General features: G+C 30.0%; 1 protein-coding gene across 1 annotated transcript in view; it reads left to right on the top strand.

Annotated features, from left to right (window-relative positions):
- The first annotated feature begins 2,728 nt into the window (after positions 1-2,728).
- Positions 2,729-6,780, top strand: part of LOC107436095 (ileal sodium/bile acid cotransporter) — a 46,105-nt gene continuing 42,053 nt past the window's right edge. The window contains exon 1 of the mRNA XM_043051433.2: positions 2,729-2,837. The gene's annotated coding sequence lies outside the window, so the exon portion shown is untranslated. The remainder of the gene's footprint in view (positions 2,838-6,780) is intronic.

The raw sequence follows: 6,780 nt of genomic DNA, 5'->3' as shown, positions 1-6,780 counted from the left end.
TAACAGTAAGGAATGAGGAAATAAATGATTATTTTTAATTTAAAATGAGAGTGAGTTACAATTTTTTGTTTTTGCATTTCCTTTCACTTTTTATGCAACGATAATAACAACTACTGTAAAATAAATTATTAATTTTTGTTAGAAATGATTATTGCTCCCTGGGGAGTTGGTAGTTGAAATATTCGACTCCGTTTCCGACATTTCGAAATTAAAATTTCAATGAAATCATAGAAAATTACAATGAAGAAAAAGTATGGCCCAAACTACCAGAATATGTTAAAATTTACAGTGTTTCTGACTCTATGGTAACACTTGAAAGAGCAATAATTTTCACTGAAGCTCTTTCGTAATGAGTTTGATAACATCCACAATAAAATACGGTTTTATAATTTGCATTAAAATTTAATAAATATAGTAAAATTTGATAATTTTATCATGATACCTTCCTTAGAGCATGGTATAGAAACCATTTATCTGATTAAATTTTCTTTTTTTAATATTTATTTTGCTTAAGTATTTTTTGTTAAATGTGCAGAAATAAGAATTATAATTTTGAAAACCAGAGTTTCCACAGTCCCAGTTGTTTGTAATTTTTTTATTCTAATATGTTTTGTTTCCTATCTTTTACAACTTGTAAATTTATAAAATTTTGAAGAAAATTAGCGCAAAGGCTTTATCTATACACAGTTTCGAAACAAAATGATGTAAAACACGTATCATGTAAGTAGAGTTTTCTTATGTTTTCATGTAAGCAAAGATCCATATATAGATAAATTCATCTCAACATTTCATATCTCTCTTCTGTAATCATACAGGCTAAGAATTGACACAGCGTCATTGATACAGTCATTTGATTAAAGAAAAGCAAAAGTTATCAAACAGGCAATCATACAGGCTAAGAATTTACACTGCGTTATTGATACAGTCATTTGATGAAAGAAAAGAAAAAGTTATCAAACAGGCTAAGAATTTACACTGCGTTATTGATACAGTCATTTGATGAAAGAAAAGCAAAAGTTATGAGAAATTTGAATTAAGCGAAATCTAGAAAGAATTAAATGCTAATACTTGCTTTATTTTTTCCTTAGTCATTAAGATGGAAATATGATGATTGCGCAGTACCAGGATCAGGAGAAAGAGAACGATACGCTTGCAGGAATTTCAAGTATTTGTACAACAGTACTACTGTAGTATGTGCTTAAATGAATTAGATAATTGTTACGAATGTTAAGAATAAAACCGAGCTATTTTATTTGTTTCGCCAAGACTTGTATGAAAACATTTTAGTGTGCCGTGGTGGCTTAGGGGATAGAGCGTTCGCCTTCCAATGAGGTGCAACGGGTTCGAATCCCAGCGATGGCTGGTCGATACGAACTCGCACCGATCACAGTGTTGACGTAAAATATTCTCAGTGGTAAGCGGATCATGGGTTAGAGTCCCATTGTCGTCAGACTCACTGTAGGAGGTTTCCGTGGTTTTCCTCTCCATGTAACGTACTTACGGGTTAGTTCCATAAAAAAGACCTCAATGGAGACAGATTTCTCCCAATACTTGATCCAAGAGTTTCTTTGTCTTCTGGATTGGGTACGAAATTATAAGGCTGCAGAGTTAAACATAGGTAGTCGTGAACTCAAAAATGGCTCGACAACTCAATGATGCTTATAAAATAAAATAAGATAAATCAAGGTTTATCAGTGGTGACTCAGATGATAGAGCGCTCGCTTTCCATAGAGGTGACCCGGGTTCAAATCCCGCGATTTCTAGTTATTACAAATTCTGCACTCGGCTCGCACCGACCACAGTGTCCACGCAAAATATTCTCAATGGTAGACGTGTTATTGGTTAGAATCCTCTCGCCATTCACAAACCGTGTGAGGTTTTCCTCTCCATGTAACGCAAATACGGATTAGTTCCATCAAAAAAAGTCCTCCACGAAGACAAATTTTTCCTTATACTTGATCCAAGAGTTTCCTTGTCTTCTGAATTGGGTTCGAAATTATAAGGTTATGGAGTTGAGCATTGTTAGTCGTGAACTCAAAAATGGCTCGACAGCTCAATGACGCTTATAAAATAAAATAAAATAAAATAAAATGAAATAAAATAAAATAAAATAAAATAAAATAAAATAAAATAAAATAAAATAAAACGAATCAAGATTTCCGAATACAATTCAGCAAAAATATTATTTAAATGATTCTTAATATTTTCATACAAATAAAATTTTTTTATTTTTCTGGTTTTTCAATCAGTAAAGTGAAATATTAATATTACAATTATTTGTTTATACAACCTTACAAAAATGTCCTTTAAGTGGTAATATCGATTTAATTGTTGCCATTCTTAAAAATTATCTTCCCTGAGTAATATCTTCTACTGCGTTAGGAGTGATAGTGCGAGAAAGTGTCTTTGGTTCTATTACAGATTTTGTTCGAAATTAAGGCAAATGCTCTATAATTAAATAAACCCGATAAAAACATAAGAAAGCAATGGCAACACCTGTTCAACTGTAAAAAAACCCATTCAACTCTATCGCTTCCTTTTGTTGATTCATTATGTATTCTCGATACATCGAAAAACGCTTTAACTTTTGAGCAAGTTTCCCTTGAAGAGGGCAATAGCGTACTGTGGTTGCATTTCCGAAGAAAATTATCTCTTTTCTGGTCGCGGAAGAGTTCTATTCGTTTCCGATTGACCTTGATTTATGGATCTACTTATATTAAAAGTAATTATTTCTATTGTGTTTGTGTTTATTTGGTTCCTAAAGTTCCACAAAACATATCATTCTAAATAGATAAAAATTGTCTTAGAAACATTGATGATATTTTGCTTTTTGATTGGTAAGACTTTAATTTCTCTTTCACTTTAGTAGCTTTAAGATCCTTTTCAGCAAAGTATCAAATGATTCAATATTTTGCCCTACAAAACTGGATTAGAATTCGGAAAAATATAGAAAATTTTTAAAAAAAAGTTGGAAATTTAACGTTTTTAAAATCTAAGGCAGGTTCGAAAATTCTGATATACTCAACTTCTAAACAACTCAACTGAACGTAAGCTTTTTAAGCATTTATTGGGCCTCTGTGCTGAATAATTATTGTGTTTTCGGTTAATTTTCTCCAACTTCATATAGAATGTGCATTTTGTTTGCTTTGCCATATCTTTGATGCAAATAACGGTAATTAAACAAACACAGTACCGTCATTCGGGGCTACTTTGTGCAGGATTTCGCAGTTTTTGAACTTTGACATGTAAAAAAACTATGTTAATTCAAACTTCAGTAAAATTTATCGATATTATATTCATAACTAAACTCAGACGAGTGAATTTGATCAATATTGGCATTATTTGTATGTAATATTTACGAATAATAATTCAAAACATTCCTTGCACAAAGTAGCCCCCAAATGGGGCTACTTTGTGCAGCGATAGGAATTCAGTTTAATAATCATGTTTTTAGTAAAATATTGATATAAAATTGTTAAAAAAGTTAATTGTTGACATTTTTGAAGACAAAAACATCAAGATATGTAAAGATATTAGTTTGAAAATAATTTTCAGCGTTAAAAAACCATTTTTCTTGAAGAATTTTTCTTAAAAAGAATGTTTATTTCAAAACATTTGAGTTTAAGCAAAAGGAAACCATATACTTTTTTTAACATTGAAATGGATGATATTTCAAAAATAATAATTATTACATATTTATTTACATTTATAATATAGATAAATTTGAACATAACATGCTTGAATGAACACGACAAAAATCACCTGATGTCCTATTAAATATATTTTTATGTGTTAAATCGTTTGATTAATTCATTAGAAGAAAGATAAAAGTTTACCAGCACGTTTCAGGTATTTCTTGTGAATTTTATTAGAGATAGTATTTCTGTGGATTTTGTACTTCCGAGAAGCTTCTACAATCGATATACCACCAGCAACTGCTTGCAAACACTGTTGCAGCTTTTCTAAAGTGTAATCAAGGTAATTTCTCGTTCGAGGTAATTTTTTTTATAACGTCTGACAATTTTTCTGTCGAAAAAAGAAACGAATGAAACCTTGCATAAAGTAGCCCCACAGTGCATTTCTTTTCATTTTCCGTTTATTTGTTATTAATTTAAAATTTTTTTTAACGCTAACATGATATAATTGTTTATTAACGTATAAATAAAAAATTTTGCACTTACAATTGTTTTATCAACGTCTTTGCATTTCACAGCTAAAGTTTCCACGCACACTTTTCGACATCCGACGTCCTCGGAAAATTGTTGACATTGGATGAACGAAACACACTCTGAGATCGTTTTAAAATTCGAAAAAATGTTTGTAGTAATAGAAGAGACTTCTATCTTCAAATTCCACACATTTTTAACGTGAAAAAAACATAATACTGAATAGCAGCACTTGAAAAGTGCCAAATTCGAATTTGCACAAAGTAGCCCCCGCTGCACAATGACGGTAATTAAACAAATTTTATCAAAGATGCAAAAAGTCTTCTTGTATTTCTTATTTTCACTGCACTTCTAATGATTTCTTGATTTAGCAAAATCTTATTTGTCGCTAGCCTACATAAAGAGGGAAGAAGAGGTCCAAATAGGACAGCCAATCGATGACCAGTACACTAAAACTTTAAGTTTATTTCAAATTTTATATAAAATATTTGACTCAAAACAAAATATTTCACTAAGAATAAAACAAAAGTTTGACAGGGGATAAATTTAAAAATAAAATTTTAGATTTTCCTCTGCACTTGCTTTAACACAAACAGATTGCTTTATTAGAACTGATATTTTTTTTAGATGTAATAGTTCACACTTAAGTTACATAAAAAAACATTATTTACAGTAAATAGAAATATATAGTGCAGAGTATACGACTGTCATAGTATAATCAACGATGCATCTAACTATTTATAAGCATAATTCTTAAATAATAATTGTTCAGGAAATTTTAAGAATGAAAAATAGCTCTATTTCCTTCTTTCTTTCTTTATTTTACGTTTAAAGTCTGGCTCAATCTAACTTTTCAAATATAGTTTTTAGTCTTTAACTGTTTAAGTGCGCCTAAAAAGGACTTATAAGGTCTTGCATTATGAAACGCGGAAGATTAAAAAAAATGTGAGCAAAATGCTAATTTGCATTCTTTTTTAATTTTTTAATCGATTTTTTCATAATACAATAGATTTAGATTAAAGAATTACTTCGATATAAAGAGAGTTATACAAGGTACCTTATAAAGGTCATGACCAGCTGCAAACGCATTTTGCTGCTCTGTTTTGTACACGTAGGCTGAAATTGCATGCGTTTTTGAAACTATTTGACTTTATTTTTAACAAAATATTTACTATATATCCTTTGGAAAAATAAAAATTATTGCAAACGATATTTCCAAAATATCATTTATTACATTTTGGAAGTTATATTTTGGAAAAATAAACATTATTCAGTAATGGAAATTCCGATAAATTGTAAAATGCAGACAATACTAAGAAACCGTTTCGTATAAGAATGTTATTAGGCAAATATGTGTCGTATATTTTCCCTAGCCTTTCAATTTAAAAAAGCCGAAAAGTAGTATCCTTCATAGAACGAAGGACTAAATAACAAGAACGTAAGATTTGGGCGGGAAATCATTTTCTAACAACGTTTCAGTGTGATGCAGGAAAGCAAAAATCCAAATGGAATGTTGAATTCTTAGTGACATGCTTAAAAATATCGGAAGAATAAAGGAATTTTTTTTTTTACTTATTAATTATTTTACAAATTTTTAGATATTCTAAAAATATAATTCTTATCCTTGTAGAAACATTTTCATCTCATAAATCACTCTCAAAATAGTAGACAAGATATTAAGCACGTAAGGCTTGTTTATACTTTTTCAATACTCTGTCGGCGACAATTTAAAAATAGAAAACCTAAATGTTTTATAGAATGTTGAAAATTGACCAAAAGAGTATAAAATAATTTAACTTTTCACGGATAACCGTTTAAGGCCTTCGGGGTTTTCCTCTCCATATAACGCAAATGCGAGCTAGTTCCATCGAAAAGTCCTCCACGAAGGCAAATTTCTCTCGATACTCTTGATCTATTTCTTTATCTAAATTGGTTGCACTATAGCGATCAGTATTAAATAATTAGTTATGCATTAAGCATTTATTTAGATTCATTTTGTTAGGTAGTATTTAGTAATATTTCAAGTAGTATTACATAATAAGTTATATGATAAGTATTTGCTTAAATTCCTTCTGTTAGTCTTAAATGATTGTTTAGGTAGCTTTGAATAGTTAATGATTTTATTTATTTTATTATTATGGTTATATTTCATCCCTTAATGCATGGGAAAAAAATTAAGTCTCTATTAGCACAATTAAGGATAATTATTAATTTGGATAAATTTATAATTTCAAATATATAAGCACAGAATGAATAATTAAAGTATCAAGTGGAGCTCAATTTATATGCTACAGTGAACAGCCGAAATCAAGAAAATGTTGACATTCACCGGTGAATGTCAACAATCACATAGTCACATTGATGAATGTCCGAAATATTTGTTATATGCAATTTGATAAGAATTGATTCGTCAATATTTTAATATCTGCTGAGGATAGATTAGAAGAAACATCAGTGTTCGGAGTACCTGGCAAATGTATATCGGGCAATGGCACTTAACTAGATCTAATATATATTTCGGACATTTACGAAAGCGACAATGTGATTGTCAACCGGTGGAAGTTGGCATCTACCAACTTCGGTCATTCACAGTAACGTGTGTATATATATATAT

The sequence above is a fragment of the Parasteatoda tepidariorum genome, chromosome 2 (assembly GCF_043381705.1).
Source record: "Parasteatoda tepidariorum isolate YZ-2023 chromosome 2, CAS_Ptep_4.0, whole genome shotgun sequence".
In the NCBI taxonomy this organism is placed as follows: domain Eukaryota; kingdom Metazoa; phylum Arthropoda; class Arachnida; order Araneae; family Theridiidae; genus Parasteatoda; species Parasteatoda tepidariorum.
This window is presented reverse-complemented; position numbering and strand designations above follow the sequence as displayed.